Source organism: Strix uralensis, chromosome 1 (genome assembly GCF_047716275.1).
Source record: "Strix uralensis isolate ZFMK-TIS-50842 chromosome 1, bStrUra1, whole genome shotgun sequence".
Lineage (NCBI taxonomy): Eukaryota > Metazoa > Chordata > Aves > Strigiformes > Strigidae > Strix > Strix uralensis.
This window is the reverse complement of record NC_133972.1, coordinates 133,075,074-133,095,161: the sequence shown is the minus strand read 5'-3', so window position 1 is coordinate 133,095,161 and position 20,088 is coordinate 133,075,074. Positions and strand designations below refer to the sequence as shown.

Below are 20,088 nucleotides of genomic sequence, written 5' to 3'. Positions count from 1 at the left end.
AAGGAAATAAAGCCATAGAATTTGGTGTATTATGAAAATCTGCATTGTTGGTTTTACTTCTAAAAAAAAAAAAAACACCAAACAAAAAAATCCCAAAACAGTTCTATTTTAAGAACTTTCTTGGACTGAGCCAAAACAACACTATTGCATTTTACCTTCTCTAGCAGGAGAAAAATTGAAGATCATTTAATGTTCTGAGCGTCTTCTGTCCAAAGTGGAGAATTATTATGCTAGCCCTTAACACTCCCACTGAATGAAGGCCTGTATTTTGGTTTTGCCCTTTTTTGGTTTTTTTGAGAAAAAAAAACTGAAATGGAGACATGGCATGTACATAGAGCTGCTTTTGCTGATATCACTACCACAAAGCTAAGTACTTTAATTCAGGAAATGCAGAAAATAACTGAATTATTTGAGAGAAAAGAAAAAAAAAAAAATCATAAGCAGACTGAACTTGCTATTTTGAAATTCCAGTCTAGTACTAATGGCAATAAAGAGAAAAACCATGAATAAAATCCAACACCACTATATCTCAGAGATACAGTGATGCCTGAATAAATCATCGGTTTTAGTTTGCAGTACAGAAGTTTACATTTGAACGCAGCTGGATCGCAGTCAACTAGACGGCTCCCATAGCAGCACCTTCAAGCTGTATTGATTTCTACGGAAGAAAAGGCACTGTAAATCCACTTGAGCAGCATTGCATCATTCGTTTGGTTGGCTTGAAGAAGTAAATTAAATGTTTTCCATTAGTATGGTAAAGAACCTATACAATTTTGTTTTTATTTCGAATACAATCTCAAGTTACGGAACACTTTAGCTAACTCTGCGGCAAGGGCTACATGTTTCATGTTTGTAAAACCAGCAATTCATGTTTATGTGAAACCAGATGTGTACACTGCCCAGTTCCCAGGGCTGTGGAGGTTTTTTTTAAATGTATTGCTGTCGATTATAAAAGACCCTGCTTTTCAGTTAAATCATGAAATACACTGAAGCAGAAACAACATACTCTTGCAGGGAAGGGGGAAGAGGGGGAGAGCGAAAGGGGTGGGAGCAGAAAACTTTAAGGGAATAAAATACACACACACAGAGCAGCATATGAGCAATGCTGTAGTACAACAAAGAGCAGCACAGTTCTGAAGCAATAAGCATAACATTACTTGAGGTAACAAGAACTCCTTGATCAATTATTCATATAATTTACGTCAACAGTACAGCTGCATCAGTGAAAAAAAAGAATCTAGGGCAAATATAAAATCTTCACAGCTATGAAGTGCCCTTGATTTTTACCAGAACATTTGGCTGTCTCGTATCATGTGTTTCTGGTTAGCAACACACCCCTCCAGCAAAGGGAAAGAGACAGAAAGGCACAGAACAAACTGCCTGGATGGAAGTAGTGACAGCATTCAAGGCTGCGTTTCAATCCAGGACACTGTGCATCACCAAAACTGACAGTAGCCTACACTGTTGTACATGAATCCTAACCACCACCACCTCACTTAAATACATCCATGCACGCCATGGGATTATGCAATACCTTCTATGAAGTCTTTACTCTCTCAACATGTAAAATTGCATTGTTTAAATAACATTCAGAAGAAATGCTCTATTGTTTTAGTGCATGGTTATCTCAACTTGTATTGTTTCATGTACTCCTAAGACAAATGCGACAAAGGGAAACATTAAGGAGAGAAATATTTCTGGATTTTTTTTTCGCCAGTTTGAAATTACTGTATAATCATCATCATCATCAGTTTTCCTGCTCTACCAAGGTTTAGATGAAGTATCCTCCACTGTTCAAGTCTCTTGCTAGGAGACTACAGAAACAGAGTTTAAAGTGAATTCAAAGAAGAGAGAAGCAGAGCAAAAGGCAACAGCATAAGAAAGGGACAAGTGGGCCTAGCCGTGCTTGGTGGTCTTACTCCCAGGTGTGTATAGCAGACTATGGAGGAAGGTTATGGGGTGAAACACTGACTGTGCTAATGGGAAAACTCATGTTGATTTTTATTTTACTCTACGGATGGTAGGACAATGAACTTTGGTCTAGTTCAGAGCTCTAATTCCAGTCTAAATTGGAAAGATCAATAAAGGATTAACAAGAAAAATCTGCAATTCTTCTTGGATGAATCAAGGAATATTTATTTAAGGAACCTTCCAACAATGAAGTTAACACCTTGCAACAGCTATTTTTAAAAAATGCAGAAGTTGGCAGACCTTTAAAAAGACTTACATTTAATCTTGAAGAAATATGTAGAAAACATTTCCACTACTACTCACTTTTTTCGGCCAACTCTCTACACAAAGTTCAATTAATCTTGTCGGTATGAAGGAAAGATTCTGCATATATCATCACTACATTCAAAATCCTGGCTATCTAACAAAACCATAGTACAGTTAAATCTCCCAAAGTGCCTGAGTCTGTAGCACTGATAGGTTCAACAAAGTTCTTGGGGTCACATTTCTTTTTCATCCATCAGCATTTGTCCTTTACAAGCAAGAATGAGTTCTGGATAACCATACTAAGAGATAATTATAGTGCTGGTAAACAGAAATTCATCATATGCAAACCTCATTCTCCTCCCATTGCTGCAGACATCTGAGAGCGTTTCCATATTTTTGTGGCCACTCGAAGCGAGCTCTGAATGCGGCAATTAAAGTGGGATACGTTTCTAAAAACAGAGCATGCTGTAGAGCTCTGAAACAGCCTGTTCCCTTGTCAAAGCAATGCAGATATATCCTTCTACTAATATTATAAGGAGTTAACTTCTGGCTCTAACCTGCAATGCACGATATTATTTCCGCCACCCCCAACATTCACTATGATAACATTTGCACCAGGTAGCAACCAGCAATACACACAAAAGAAGGAGAAAGCTCTGAGATGCATTTGTGTGTTTAATTTAGTAAGAAGAGAAATCCTTATTTTGAAAATTGTATTATCCACTTCAATTTGCTTGAAAAATTAATCTCTTTACCTTGATGTAAGATTTCTGAGTTCCTGCTAAGGCTGCCTGGTCTGTTAGGAGGTCTTCACCTTTAGCAGAGGTCTCCAGACAGGGGCAGGTCTCTTCACCCTGGAACTCACAGAGGCTCCTTACAGCAGTGCCTGGAGACACAGCAACAGGGAAGGCATTTAACTTCATCATCATGCATCAAAGCCACAGTTTTAGGCAACAAGTTTTGGGCAACAAGCATCCTTTTAGGTTGAATCTTTTGGCTTAAACAACATAAATTTCAGAAATCAGAAAAGTATGTCTTCTTTTGGAGACTGAAAGGCTACAAAGAGGTGGTTAGTGATACCTAACAAGCACTCAGTCAGCTGTAGATGTTCTCTAGCATGTATATTGATAGTCCTAACAGCATAATCTCCAAACTCTGAAATTTCCCAGGCAACCTACAGGTATCAATTCTGAGTTTCTCTCATGTCATTATATTCCTCATACTGAAACTGCTCAGAAACATGCTTTGGGAATGCTTCAGAGCAAAGAGCACAAGTGGTGAGACACCATCTTCTCAGGGGAGCCACATAGTGCTGTGCTACTGCAGGAAAGAAATCCAGCCTCAAACCACCTTACTTCCCTGCACATGACCTCCACTCAGCTGATAAAGCAGTCCTGGTTAAATATGCACTCCAGAACACCGTCTTTTGCTCAAAAAAATTAAAAATAAAAACCCTTAAACTCCACCATCAGAAGGGAAGGATAACAAGACTGCCTTTCCAAAATGAATGCAATTTTCATGTAAGAAGCAGTGGTGAAACAGCCATACAGAATTTATTAGGCTACAAGACCTGACCTAAGTCCCTGTTTAGGTTTATGTTCTTTTTTTCAACATTCCACCCGAGGTATGATCAGCTCTAATCATAATATTCTTAAAAAAAAAAGTACTCAGATACCTGGGATTTCTGGGGTTTGGTTTTATTTGACATTATGTGCTCAAGCACCCTTACTGGCACAAGCAGATGGCACAGCAGCTTCTTTTGAGCAAACATTTCTGAGCTGTATCAAATTATTTTAATTTTCTAATCAGTTATTCACTCTAGAAACAGGACTGCAATCAGGTTACAGGCCATGCAATGAAACACGGAGTTCCTTTAGCAAAAACCTAAAAAATGTTTGCAGAAACTGTTTAAGCAGAAATTCAAGAAAACAGTCATCTCATTCAGTTACCATACCAAACTGGCAGCAATATTTGTAAGATATCAATTACTTCAGGTATCCCCACTTCCAACCTTTGGGGAACCTGCCTGTGTTTGGGTCTTGACATTAGTACACCTAAGATGAGGGTTCATTTGTGTTGGGTGGGTGGATGGAGCTTTGTCTTGGAGACTGGCTGCCTCTTGAAACAGCAGTACAATAGAAACAATGGAGGGATTTCGGAGACAGATGGGCACCTTCATGTAAACACTTATAAATCAGAAAAACTAACAAAAGGAAGATGAAGGCATAAGCATCTTCAGAGTGATGCAGCATTACAGATACTCAGTTATTATGGGACTGCTGTAGTATTGTTATTCTGGCATTTGGTAAAAGAAGGAAAAAGTAAACACCACTTTAAAAACATGGGAGGAAAAAAAGATGTTTTCCAACCTTGCCTTGTTTAGTACAACAATGCCCAACAGCAGATTACCAACCAAAAATACACTCTTGTATTATTACAAATTATTCTGATATTCCAAATTATTGTATTTTAAGCAGTAATTCTGAAATGACACTCATCTAAGTCTCAAAACTAAAGCAACTTTGCAACCAAAAGGGTGGCAGCAACTCATAGTTTAAAATCCCTGTAAATTCATATTCGACAAATCAGAGGGAAAAGAGGGAACATGGCCATTAATTGCAGCTAGTAAATCTGTTCCAGCCATGTTTCTTGGCCAACAACTGGAGCAAGTTCAAGTACAAGGACTTTTATCTCCAAGTTGAGTGACAATTTTTACAGCTATCAACTGGTCAGGACAGAAGACACCCCCAAAATCCCCAGAACGCTGCTAGATGTACTGCTTAAAAAGAAAAACTTGTCACAAAATACTGCGGGGGAAAAAAGTTTGTGTCTTTTTATGAAGGAAAATATTCAGCTTCACGAATTCCTCCCCTTCTGCCTGTTGATATTGGAGTCCCTTGCTTTCTGCTTCTCCACTAAGTTGCTAGTTTAGAGTCTGCAAAAAATACAGGTTGTAGCTCCCAAATTTACATCTGCTGCTGGTAATGTTACCAGTCTCCTATGGGAAATACATGTCATGGAGTTGAATATATTCATTTTTAAAGAAGAAAGTATGCTATGAGTGTGTGTATGCATGTGCATAAATATATATATATTGTAGTAGCTGCACAGTTATCAGTCAGCTTCTCTAAGGCACTCAGAACTGCACTTTAAAAATATTTTTATGAAACTCTTTTGTATTTATATACTACATCCTGAGTTTCAGCCTTTATCCAACAAAGCTGGAGCCTTTTATGAGACACGTCGTTTCCTGCTTCGCTGTCCAGTATCAACAAGTCTTTGGGCTTTCTTTCTAAAGAGAGTTTTCATCCTCACTTACTGCATTCTTCCTCTCTTTCATTCTCTTGCTAAGTATGAAATCAAAGTTTTAGTACTTACAAAAATACACATCTCAAGGAAGAGAAGCCAAATCTAATTCGGAAGGATCCGTGAATGAATGAATGGGCCTCTTATTCTAACAATCCCAAAGGTACCAATCTAAACCGTCAAACCTCACTCAAGTCTACCCTGAGGTTTCCATAATCCAAACTGAAGTCTTTAAAAATGTAGGATGTCTTGACAAAGAAATAAACTGATATGGAAACTCAACAGTGGACAATTAAGCATTTGATAACTTGATGCTTTGATAAGGCATTACCTTAATCACTGTCACTGGGGAGAAACTGAAGTCAGGAAACTGAAACTAGGCATCTGGGAGAATCTAGCTACTCTAAGTAAGATACACTTTTTTGTGCCAGAAGACTTTCTGCAGCCAAAGAGCACAGATCTTGAGAGAGAATGAAGTTATTTAAAAAAGCAGAAGAGGTATAAGAGATCCCAGACATATACATAACTAGAAACAAGGAAATATTTACCAATGGATATTGTGCCAAAAAAGTTCAGTGTGTTTAATGCAGACCCTAACTTTCCACAGGCAGGAGATGCTGACTCACTACTCTCATATCTCTATAGGTTTCAGGTAAAAAGCTCACATCAAACATAAATTAGAAGGTGTAGTCAATTCAGAGAACACAATTTTCAGAAACATTAATTAGTGGAGCTTTGATAGGAAGGGACCATATCCACTAATTTTGTCGGTTTCTACTCCTGTAGACAGACATATTTTCATTAAAAGCAACAATAAAACTAAGCTGTAATTTGCTCACTTATCCAGTATTAAAGCACTGAAAAGATGGAGGAATCAAATTAAAGAAATCCAGAAAAATCAGAAGTCAGGCTTCCCACAATGAATGTTAACATGTTCATACTTCACACAGTGTTATGGTAAGTATTACTCTATATTACCTTTGCTGGCAAATAAACACGTAAGTATCTTTAATATTCTGAGCTGGAAATTTTAACTTCCACATTTTCTGACTTTATACACAGCTGTTAAAAAATTCACCCCACCTTACACCAAGAATAATAAATTTCATCGTAAAGTAAGACACCTATAAGAAACTATGAAGAGTCTTACTCACCACAGAGTTTGATGAGAATACTACTTTTCCCAAGCAAGAGTTACATCAACTAGCCAGCTGGAAGGTAGCAACATCTTTAGAAGTCTCACAGTTTCACTACCTCTTTCTTGCAGCTGTGAGCATCTCGCTAGAAGACCCTGGATCAGCACAGCTATCCATATATACTGTCATGGAAAGTTACAGTACATCTACAGAAGCAGAAGGTACAGTAATCTCCTAAACGTTAATTATACTGACAGAAAGGTTCAATTAGAAGCAGATTACCAAACCCAGCACACTAATTTTTTTGTTTGCTGGTGTGTATGTATGCATGTTCAAAACACATATCTAAGAGAAGAGAAAAAAGCAGAGTTTCATTTTACCCTCATTAGTCTTCTGCCCACATTCTCAGATACTCTTTTCTAGTCTCCAAGACTGAGGGTTTAATTTAAGGTTTGTATCAGGTATGGATTAAGCACTCTGTGTCCATGGAAATACACACATCCAGTACAGACAAGTTGTCATTTTATGATCCACATGCACTGCTGTACCATTTATCAGGAAAACAAAACACAATCTTTAATACAAACACATGATTACTTACAAAATCAGAACTTCTGTCCTTCCAACCTTTCTCACTGCACTTCTTATAAGTTTATAAACATAAAGGGTAAAATATGCATCTATTCTAGAAACTTTTTAATGGGAGTCTAGCACCTTCCTGGAATGAATCACAGTCGTGAAAGTATAATAGAAAAAAAAAAAAAAAAGGAACACAGAAAAACAGGCTTTCTGGCCAGCATGTTACCTGGTTCTGCAGGATGGGTTTTCTTTATTCTAGAGTTAAAAAATTAATGGAAATAAGTATAGACATTATGATGGAAATAATTAGAATTCTTAAGCATCAATGGGCAGCACAGTAAAACAGGACTCCAAAGATGAGTAAAAAGAGATGGCGTGTCTCTTGAGGAAGAAATTGTCTTGGAGGGCAATGGAAGGCAGGGAAATTACAGTACTTGAACAAAGCAGCAGGTATGGATTGACCTGATGGGTTTCCATCCTGCCACTCCCTTTGCACACCTGAGGAACAATAGTCACATGTCAAGCAAATTAAGGACAACAAAAAAGCAGTCAGATTTAGTAGGTCTGCTAAGACAAACAGCTAAGATAAGTAGTTATCGAAGAGGATAGGCACAACTGTCATGGGGAACCATTCCTTCAGGGAATTCCACTGACAAGCAGCAGGTGATTGAAAGTACTCCCCAGCTGAAGCCACAAACAATTCAAGAGGTACTGACTAAAAACTACAAGTGGGAATTTATGATATGCTAATGTACAATCTCCTACCATCTTCAGTCTCTGTGAATATACACCTCTTGCCAAGGCACTTGAAAGAAGAAAGCCTGTATACCTGTAAACATTTCTGGGTTTGGTGATGACGGCTAAGAGTTGAAAGAAAGGCTGCAAAACAGTAAGGAAAACAAGGTATATGGCAAAAAGCAAGTATAATGATTCAAGTGACAAGAGAAGATAGGCTTAAGAAGGGGCCTGGTACCATGATTTATTTTAAGTAAATATGACTAGGAAATTCAATCAGAACAATCAAGTTTCTTAAAATTTCACCGTGAAAGGGTATAGAAAAATACCACTCTGCCTTATTACAATAAACATTAGAGAACCATAAAATAGAGAATGGAAGTTGAAATCAAGGCAAAAGAAGAGACCCTTTATAAGTTTCTGGTGACTTCTCTAGCAGTTGAAAAAAGTTAAGTAAGCTCCTAAAAAGAGTATAATTAAAGTAATTAAGAATCACTCATTCCAGGATACCAGTATACATATGCCAATGAGATTCATGACTTGGAGGTCTTGAAAATGGTTTACGGCTTGGACACAGCCCTTGAGATTGCCATTTTTAAAAACAGTGTACTCTGAGTCTTTACTGATGATCCAGCAAACATGTCAGCATACACTATCTTAAGGAGTTACATCCAAAATATAAAGCTTTCTGAATGACAGCCTGGGTGTTACACCTGAGGTAAACCAAATTCTGAACTGTCTTTTCTTTGAGTTTGCAATTTAGCTTTATTTATTTTTCACAGTCTCCATGAACTACAAAGTGGTTATGCTTTCATGAGATGCAAGCTAAGTAATTGGTTTGACTTTAGGACAGATATTAGAAGCAACCATACACTATCACAATCTTTGCCTGCTATTTGGGAGAAATCTTAAGACATTCATGAAAATATACATGAGAGTAATTATATGCAGCTGAAGAGGGAATCACATAAGTTACACTACCCTGTCTGCATTCTCACAACAAACTTTCCAAAAATTAGCAGCACTTGGTGGGTAGAGCTGGAACTCTACTAAGCATAAGAAAAGCATGGAACTAAAAGCATGAACTATGCATGAGACCAATTTTAGACCCACCAAGGGTGACACCATTATCATCTTAAGAAAGAGACTCTGGAATGCATAGACACTTTCAAAAGTCTTTGCAAGATCAAAGTTATACAAATGTTGCTTAATGCCTTCAACAGATTTGGACTCGTGATTGTTTTTGTTGCAAATCCAGCCAGAGTTGGAGAAGTAGGATTTTTACGCAAATTACAAAACAGATTTACTGTAGCCTCTAATATTCCCCTCATCTTGCCGTATCCACGTAAGATGAACTGTGCAAGAGACATGGGAGTCTTAAGCCTTCTATCCTGGTACTGAATCACCACATGAGATGTGTTAGTTCTCCCTGGGGTATGACCAAGGGACAGTGACGCACATTCAAAACAATAAAAGTGACACCCAACCCCATTAAATGATCAGATCGAGTCAGCTCTCGGGTTTTCAGGACACAGTTAGATGCCGAGGTAAAACTCGCCCAAGCAATTTTGCCAGGGAACAATGCCAGGGAACTGCAAGAGTGGTTCTCCAAAGTACCTGAATGACTAGAGGCAGTACAGTACTTTCATCAGATCTATGGGAAGACCGGGAAGTAGGAAAGTGCCAGATGGTTACTGAATACTGAGCCATGCACACATTTTGGAGGAGTTTCAGGTCACCTTCATTTGCTCACCGGCCAGCACAACAAGAACTGAATTTACAATGTAAGCTTGAGAACTAGAATAAGTACAAATTCTTAATAATGAGACATTTGCAAACACAGAGGAGAAAAAAAAAACCCAAAACAAACCAGTTATGCACTTCAGAAGAAAGAAGAAAACAACTGGCTGGAGGAACCAGCCAAGGGAAACAGTCATTGATTTACCGTTTCATTAGGCATGATTGAAATGCATTACAGCCTGTAAAGGCAAATTCTCCTCTGGCCTGAAAGACACTCCAGCCCACACTTCTACATGCAAGTTTCCAGGTAAAGAATTTTCATCAGCAAGTTATTAAAACCCCAAAGTAGCAAGAATTTAATTTAATCTATCTTCACTTGAGGACAGGCACTTGCTTACCCTGCATCACTCCCAAACTGTCAATTCTCTCTTCACAATTCAGTATATAACCAGGAAGACTAACTTGGTTCCTGGTTATTCAACTGTAATTGTTTCTCCTCAGATGTTTTACAGCTGTAGGAGAAAAGGATACAGACAGGTAAACTCAAGTTTTACACTTTAAATCAGTCAACAGATGAAATGTTAGTAATAAGAGACATGAAACAGATATATTGTCCATGATGGGAAATCCTAATTCTACAGCTGGGCTTCAAAACCACCCCACAGTCCCCTTTGCTGGGGTTATGCAAAGCTTTGACTTGGAGTCGGGCCACATGGTCAAACATACAAAGAGGACGTAAGTCAGAGATTATTTCTAAAAATTACTTTCCAAAGCACAAGAAAGTGAACACCAAAGTATTTCTAAAACATACCAACACTGAAAAAAAGCCAGGTACAAGGGCAATATATAGTAGTGTACAGACCTCAGCCAGGCAAAGACATGCTGTCTGCTACAGACATCAGTCCTACTCCCTGTGACCAGTCAAGCCGGGGGACCTGGCTTGACTCTTTTTGCTCTCACACACAGGTTTCATTCGCATCAGACCTAAGGCAGGGGAGTTCCCTGGGACAGTATGTAACTGGAGAGTATCCAAGGATCCTGCACTACTAACCAAGCTGAGGACTCAGAAAGGCTCAGGTCAACACACTTCAGAGTACACACACTACAAACTTTTCCTAGAAGCTACATTAAAGCATGACTGTTGATTATTAATTATACCTAATACTGGACTACAAAAAGCTACAAGCAGTTTAATGCCTCCCTTTGTGACCTGCTTCAATACTTTACTATTGTCATTGATAGGAACAGTAAAAGGGTATCACACTTGAAGGAAAGAGAGTCCTGGGTATAGGGTATCAACAATCCAACTTTAACGAGGCTGCACAAGGAGTCCTTGCATCATGTCCAGCGATGCACAGAGACAGGACGTCCTCCCAAAAGCCTTCCTCCCTGGACCACAAGAAGTGGAGTCCACTTCCAGGCCACGGGCTCAGTGCTTAGGATGACCCAGTAGACGTTAAAAAAAGCAGGAATAAAGCACAACATGCCAGCTCTGCAAAGTCTACCTTCATCAGAGGCATTTAATAATAATGTTCTCATGCTGCATACAATTTTGAGAAGCAGAGAAGGAAACAGCTTCATACACTGATGCAACTCTAGCTTAGAAATGGGCCATTTGAGATAATTCTGTGCAGAACTAAAAAATATGTAAGATCCCATGATTGTTTACTTTTCTTTAAGTAAAGCTAGTTATCAAAAATCTGGTTATTAGTTAAAAGATTTTAATGAAAATACAAATTATTACTACCCAGAATTTCTGTGCAGTGCTGCAGCACTTCCATACCCCAGAGAAAGTAAATCCAGGCAACTGCTCCACTCCAAGTAGCGGGAAGCTGGCAAACACAGGCAAGGGGCAAGCAGCCAAACCAACTACTAACGCTAAGAGCAGTATAAATCAACGGTTTGAATCAGAAGGTTTTACACTTCCTTTCTGAGGACTTAGCCACTTACTGCTTCTTTTATAAACATTTATCAACCTTGTATCAGGTCACTATGGTAAGGCATGAAAGTGGCAACAGTTGCAGAATACTTCCATTAGTTTGACCTTGATTTGGGCCACTTTTTTGTCAAATGTTAAACCAGGAGTGAAGCTTAAGAGACTATATTCTCACAGTGTTCTGACAACTCATAAACACAAACTTTTGACACTTTTCTTATATCTTACAAATAAAAACATCAAGCAGGACATCAAGCAATCACATCGTATCACTAGATGCAGGACAAAAATCCACAGACATCCGATAGGGCTTTTCCATGGGTTGCCACATGCATAGTATTGCTTTGATAACTCTTATCTTCATTTAACAGCACTGAGGTCAGGGAAGAAGGAAAGAGCATACAATATTTTAAAAAGAGATTTCAAAATAGAAGCAGAATTCATAAAGCACAGTTCTTTCACAGCAGCAGTCAGAAAGGAAGAGAAAGGACACATGGGGGGTTGCAACTTGCAAGTTGCATGTCATCAGTCCATAAAGCAAGGTATCTCTTCTACCCTAAAGCTAAAGGGCAATTGAGAGATCATCCTCCCCTGTCACTCATTCTGACATTACCCAGCAATTCTTTTTTAATAATAGAGATGGACCACTAACACTTGCACTGGTTAAGCTTTGGAATTTCAAATCATCCCTCAGCTGAGAAAATAATGCTGGTCAGTTGGGTTACAAAAAGATGTCCAAAAATACATGCAACTTTTTTGTATATCAAAATACACATTTTTCACTGGAGGCACTCACATGTTCCTAATGATGTGCATTTTGATGATTCCACCAGACTAATATAATGTCAATACGCCATTCTCCTTTGTAAAAGTTGGTAACATTTGCAATATCAGATATGCTGAAGTTCTGCAGAAAATTCTGTGTGAGTTATCTACAAAGATAGGCACCTAAACAAGTATTAAACCCTAAGCATTGAATTTGAACATTCTGAATTGTAAGCTCAAATATGAGGCATCTAAGAAGGTGTCTGTGCAACATACAAAATTAAGTATCAAAAGCACCAAAGACAGAAGGAACAAACTTTGCACATTGTACAAACAATGCATTTAAGTTTCCAGTTATTATATTTGTGTGCTAATAAAAAAGGGGGTAAATTTTCAGAAACATGCCTCCTCAGACCCTCCTGAAGGGTTTCATATGATGCAATTCAAGAAGAATATGTTTTAATTTGCTCACCACAAAATAGGCAATGATTATTTTATTATAAAGAAAAAGTACCATTCCAAAAGTCACCATTTGGTCACTAACTATAAATTTACTATAAAGTATGTGAAATATGAACAGAATTTGATAGGTATACTTAAAATACATTTGACATTTTTCTCTCCTGTGTTTTATGTTTTTGATGATCTTGATTATCTTTGCTCATTTTACATGCAAATAACCTAACTACTCAAGTTAACTTTTTAATCCAGCAAATTTCAAGCAATTTTCAACTTACAAAGAATTGTTGGGAACAAACTTTCTTTGTATTGACAACACTTTAGCACTAACACTGCATAGCAATTTATTCAGGATGTTATAATTTAGTCCTGTGTGGGTGTCAACTGACTTGCTTCAAAGTCTACTTCATATCTACAGTAGTTATTCAAGAAGAAGATGCAATTATATTAGTCACACAGACTGACTACAATGTCTAAGGCTTCTGCACATCTCACTTTCGGGAGTTAGGACCTGCAACTCAACACACTGGAAGACTTCCCCTGAAAGCGATAAACATAAATGTTTCTTCTCTTTTGTCAGCACAAAACCAAGATTTGTGGGGCAGATAGGTATCATTGGCAGTTCCTATAGCAGCAGATGGATAGGCTTTCCGATCACTTCCACATTCACAAGATCTTGGGCAGGAACAGGAGAAAAGGAAAATGTCAATACAGGAGTCCTGAACACAAACTCTTTAACTTAAAATTATCTTTTCTCCCTCAAGTTTGCACTCCTTGATACAGTGTTAGACATGGAAATACAGACTAATTTTCTAAACCTTCACGTTTGAAGGAACTACTCCAGAAACAACTTCCAAGATGCCAACACAGATGGCATGTAACTTACTTAACCTAATTTTTTTTTGTCAAGTACAGCAGCCATAGCTTACAAACAGCATATTTTAGAGAAGCCTCTTATCTTGATTTACAGAACTTCCAAATTGATGGAAAATTCATTACATCCCCTGTGTAAGTTGTTCCATGATTAATTATCCTAATTTAACTACCTTTGCTTTTGGTTATAAGGTGACACAGAAGCTTAGGGGAAAATTAAAGGCTTCATAACCACTGTTTTCCCCAAGTTTGTTTAAACCTCTAGTACAGTAGATTACTATAGCTGAAAGAGCCAAGAATTTCCCTATTCTTCCAGTTTACATATTTAACAGCAGGCCGAGGTGCTGGTGCTGCAGAGCTGAACACACAGGGCAGTGGCTGCTGAGGAAGAGGAGCAGGAAAACTAGACAAGGCCAAGGGGAGATTTCATGTTTTAGTATCTCCCAGTGAATTAAAACAAGAATTGTTAAGCTTTTGTATTTATTTATTTATTTTGCTGACATGGATGTTTTTAGAAAAAGAAAAAAAAAAAATATTCAGTCCTGCAGCCAGAGTTTGTATAGCAACACCATGAGACCTGTTTTGGGTGGAACACGACCACCCGTGGACAGGAGGCCGAGGCAGCGCTGGAAGGCTGGGGCCATGGCACAGGGCCTAGGCTGGACAGCAGGGACACAAGGGGTGGGAAATGCCAAGGGTCCCCAGCCCCAAGCATGGCCCCACACTGAGAAACTCATAAAGAGCATGCCCCTGTGAGATTTCATGGTGGTGATCAGAAACACATGGGAGAAAGTGAACATTTAGTGCCCTGATGGAAAAGCAAATGCTCCCATCAGTGTCTGAGGGAAGCAGGTTCCCTCCCACCAGCGCTTCCCCAGTCAGGAAGCTTTCCGGCCATGGAGGATAATTTTTTGTTGAATAAAGCTTTAAGTTATTAATAAGAATGAAATCTCTTGACCTAGATTTTCTCCAGCTTAAAAAAAAAATCCATATACACACAAACACAGCCTTCCTCTACAAACACTAACATATTATACTCATCGTACACCCAAGCACTTCAAAACAGGTATTTCACAACGAAAACAAAAAAAGGCTTTTCATGCCCCTCCCTTACCCAGCTTTGTGTAAGAGCATGAATACAGATGATGTTTGATTAAAACAGAAACCTGAACCCCAGGTTGAATGTATTTACTTTTCAAAAGCATTTTACAATTTGATTTTCTTCTTGCCTGCTGTGATAATTGATGAAAACTACACAGGGATTAAAATGAGCACAGGTGTGCGTCTACATAGTTCAAAGAGATTTGATCCCAAATGAAAATAATAAAAACAACAAAAAAGCTTGAGTATTTTTAGGAATGGATTTAACACAGTCTAACCAAATAAGCCTAGATTAAAAGCAGGATTTTACAGTCCAGACTTCATGTTACTGAAATTTAAAACTCATATTTCATAATGCATCAAGAACTTTTGTGAGCAATACCCAATTTAAGCTGGTATTAACAGCCCTCCATATCATACATGTCAAGAGTGGATCAGAGAAAGAAAATAAAGGCACGAAAAGCAGTAAAGAGCACTAAAATACAAACAGGCATCTGTAACAACTGACATTTGGCATAAAATCAACATTATTTTTAAATTTGTGAGAGGTAAAAGGAAAGCCCATGAGCTGAGAATATTTTACTGCCAATATACAAATCTGAACAAAAAACGTGCTTATTTTCTTTGCCAAATTTATACTGCTACAGCTGGATCACAACTTCCTTGCACCCGTGAGGTCAGGAACCATTTGAAAAGAAATGCATGATACAGCTAATCTTTGTGCCAGTTAATCATACCTAATGCAAAAAACCATGAATTTCCTCATTTTTCTGTCCCAGCCTCCTTCAGGAAAGCTAACTAGCATGTCACTAATCCCAAATTTGTTGCACTACTTTGTTAAACAGATTTAAAAGACAAATACACAAAAATCACACAGGACAAAGAATTTGTTCTGTGCTCAAGGCTTATTGCTGAGCTTCTATCAGAATCAAAAAAACACAGCACTCAACTCTACAGAAAACAAATTAATGTGTCTCAAAGGCATGCCCACAGAAGACTCTACACTTATGTAGCCATTTTTAAACAACAGCTATTTTCTTGCCTAAACTACCTAAAACACTGTTCCTACAGTAACATATATTCAATCTTTTTCTTGAAGCAGAACTCAGTATATTTTTAGGCCTCTGAACAATAACAGTAGGAGATTACAAATATATGGATGAGAGATGAAAGAGTACCCTTCCCTCTGTTCCCATGCAGGTGGACAGCTCACAGCTCCCTCAATGTGGGACACAAAAGCTAATTAGCAGTACCCCCAAACAGGCTTAATTTTTCACTTAAGCATCCTGGCAATCATTTTGCAGAAACACATCAGTGAAATTGTCAACACCTGAAATTTTCACAGCACTCCTGTAACTACACTTACCTCCACATATTTTCCTGTGTGTCTTACCACAGATTTATATTTTTGTATCATCCACTAGAGTGGGTGCTATTACAAATCTAAATTAACTCCATCTCCATGTGAAAAATCTTACTGTCCTAGAGGTTTTGACTTCAGATTTTCTAGATTTTCACACCAACCCTCACAGGTCTCACCAGGGCACCAAGCCCAGTCTTTCAACAAACTGATAAAGAAACTGAAATCAAGACATGAAAACCTGGCAAAAAATTAACACACCACAAACATATGCTTCTAGTATTTTTTTCGTTAAGGAAAGAGTTATCATTTGTCATTACTACACAATTCAAAAACATTTCCCTTAATTTTCTTAGAACACCAAGAAATTAATTTTCCTATTGCTTGAAACAGCTTGTATGCTAGATATTGTTTTAATTAATAACAACAGATGACTTAAATAGCTCCCTAAATACACAAATTTTGAGGATAAGCAAAAGGAACTGTGTAAGAAGAAAACAGTCTTTTACCAACCTCTTGATCAATAATTAAACAGATTGGTGAACAAATTTAGTTGCAGGTTTTCGTCCTGGCCAATATTATATTTTAGATGCAATTCAATTTCTGCAAACCACATTTAAAACTGCAAGGATCATAAAGTACAAAAAGTCAGACCACTAAAATAAGTGGTCAAATTATTTTTTCACATTTCACAAAATTCTGAAAGTCAGCTCAAGCCCTGAGGAAGACAAAAAACTGTGGGCTTTTTATTATAGGATATCATTCTGTACCTAATAAACCACATATATTTACTGTAAAGTTTAAAAGTAACAAAAAGTAGACTAAGGCATCCATTGAAAAAATTAAGACTTCAGATTCTAAATAATTTAGACACTTTGAAATAACCTAAACCTAAAATTGCTGTCATTTGGTTTTAATTAACAGATAAGCAATTCCCTTTACTGTGAGAATTTGCATAGCACATGGCTAATTACTACCCTGTGAAGAGTCTGGGGAAGAAAAAAAAAAAGGCCTAAGTCTTTAACAGTTCATCAATACAATAAAAATCAAAATACCATTGTTAGTGCCTTTTTTTTTTTGAGAGAGAGAGCAAGTATAAATAAAAACATGTTGTTTAGCACACAGGCAACTAAACAGGAATAAGACTGTAAAGTGAATCTGCACAGGAAACCCAGGATTAGGGCTGAAACTCTATTCTAATCCTTCTGTCCACAGAAGTAGCGGTCACCAGGCAGCATGTGGTCTGGGCATGCACCTGCAATACACAGGCAGGATTTAAAATACTTACAAAAAGATCAAGCTTTGTCTGAGAAAAGTTTCTTTTTGGCTTAGGAAGCAGAGTGAGTATCTGCCTTCCTCAAAACCAAACAATAATCACACACATCAGTTTGTCAGTAATTTTGCCAGAATGATAGCTAGATATGACACATGTACACTCAACCCATCATTCCTGGGAATGGACTTGACAGTGAGAAAAAAAGTTCAAGAAAACAGAAGAAAACCTTCTTGTTGCGAACATACTAAACAATTCAAGTTGACAGAGTCATACCACACCACTACTCTGTGAACTTTGCATCACCTTTCTGTAAATTCCTGGATTAACTGATGAAGTCTAAGCACTTGGTAAAGGTCTTCACAAACTGAGGAGGGACCCTTCAAAGACAGTGGAATTCCCCTAACAATGAAATAATCTTAAAAGAGAGTATCATTTATCTGGTGCTCCAAAATGACTAACAAAAGAGCAAGGTTTATCCTTAAATACCATCTCCTTTTGCCTCACACAATGTTTTCTGATACTTTTATACTACAACATGAAGCAAAGTCACATTAGGTGCTAGAGCAGGAAACTTCCAGCTGGGCTCAGGACCTCAGGAATTCCCACCGTCTCTAACTGGGAGCTCTTCCAGTGCACCTGGGAGCTAAACGAACATCAGAAGTCCACAGACCCATTTTGTTTCATGGAAAGATTGGGCCACTATTAAAGAGTGCATGGAGAGAGGTTTCTAAATCCTGTGATCATAGGTTTGGCATAGAGTGCAATAAAAAAGAACCACCACAGAGAACGAGATCCTTTCCAGTGCAGCAGCTTTGAGAAGTCTCCATTTTTCCACTGAGACTGAAACTACTGCTTTCAGTTCTAAGCCATTTTATCATAAAAGTTTAAATACCAAAGCAGCAAGAGACATTTCGCTTACATTTGGTGCTGCTTCTCTTAAAATGGAGTAGAATTTAATTTAGTGAGATTTATCCATAAACTGGGTTCGACTCCTACCCCATTTGTAGCTAACACTGACAATAAATTACAGTGGAAATGTTTGCAAGCTATTTTCTGACCTTTCCCTCTCAAGCACACATGACAAGCCGATTGGCATCAGGACTGGTTTAATACCACTTGGCATTCTACTACTAGGTACTTTTCTTGCCTGAAGAGTCTGCGACAGTCCACCAACAGATATCACAGAGCAAGGGAGAACTTACTCATTTCCATACACCATAGGCATGCTTCTTTGTTTGAAATGAAACTACAGGATCACATTTTTAAGTATATGAAGAGTTTTATGCTGTATGCAAGTTAACAAGCTCCTAAAAACTGGCACTCACTGAGCTGATACTAAAAAGATACTTGGAGAAATAAAATTGCACTTCAGCTTCCAAACTGAAGACTTTTACATAATTAAGATATGCAAATATGCATAAACAAAAAGAAAATCAAACAATGCCTTTAAAAGATCAGACTATATTTGCAACCATTTTCCTACTTATGAAGCCACATCCTTGATTTTCAGTTTAGTAGGAGGAAAGGCTCAGATAGTTATTTTGTATCTGCTAATTTCTGAATATTATTAGTGTGCTGTTACTGACAATCAAGTACTAATACTAATGGTTATTTAAAAGTTCACGGTAATTATATAACTTATCCTTTTAAACAGTTTACTGTATTAAATGCTAAACAGCTTTATGCTGCATAAAATTGAGCCAAAAATGCAACAGAGCATCTTCACTGCAATTCTCAGTTTTTCCTTTGAAAAGCAAACCCATTACATTCTATAAAGAGAATAAAATCTCTAAAAGAAGACTAAATTCTTTCTCTCTCAAAGGCAGGCTCTGAAGAGATTCCAGAAAAAAAGATTTCATTCCTGGCTCAAATATGAACATTTGGGAATCACTACTTTTGAGCAAGGACTCACCCACTTAAAGGCAGAAGAATTTATTTTGAAAAGCAGTGTGAAATTTCAGGGGAAAAAAACCCCACACGTATTTTGCACTTCCCAGCTTTTGGTGGTTTTCCAGATAAGACAAAAATCTCAAAATAACCTCTTTCCCATATAACTGTTCTCTCATAGATGTTGCCAAGTTATCTTATACCACCAGCAAGAACTTCTACAAGAAGTAACTACTTCCAGACAAAGCAACTCAGGACAGATATCAGGTGAAAAGCAAAAGCAGTTGAGCTATTTTAAGAGAGATACCCAAGAGAGACCCAGGAAATACATTTCACCTCATGCTGCCTTGTCACTAGTCTGTTCAGTGCCCTTCAGAAGATATGGGGAAGCAACGCCATAGCTCAGGACTCATGGACAACCTCTCCAAAGCCCAGGGCAGGACATGAGTTTGAGCCCAGCCCCACCGCTAAGGACTATGTTTCTACTACAGCTAATGGTCCTCAGAGGAGCAACGCTTCTCCTTTGGATGCGGACCATGTACTGTAACTGTTTCCCCAGATTCAGTCCAAACCAGCTGCAGAAAGGGAAAGCTCATCTAGAAGATTAGATCAGGTCCCTACAGAAACATTTAGGACTTTTAAACAAAGAATATTATTTGTGCGTGTACACATGTGGACACCATCACATTATGGCAAAAATACCAAGGAATGAGGACGA

General features: G+C 38.0%; 1 protein-coding gene across 4 annotated transcripts in view; it reads right to left on the bottom strand.

The window, feature by feature from the left end:
- Nucleotides 1–20,088, bottom strand: part of FAM110B (family with sequence similarity 110 member B) — a 115,872-nt gene that overhangs the window by 81,975 nt on the left and 13,809 nt on the right. For all 4 annotated transcript variants that reach the window (XM_074881657.1, XM_074881673.1, XM_074881664.1 and 1 more), the window contains exon 2: nucleotides 2,973–3,103. The gene's annotated coding sequence lies outside the window, so the exon portion shown is untranslated. The remainder of the gene's footprint in view (nucleotides 1–2,972; nucleotides 3,104–20,088) is intronic.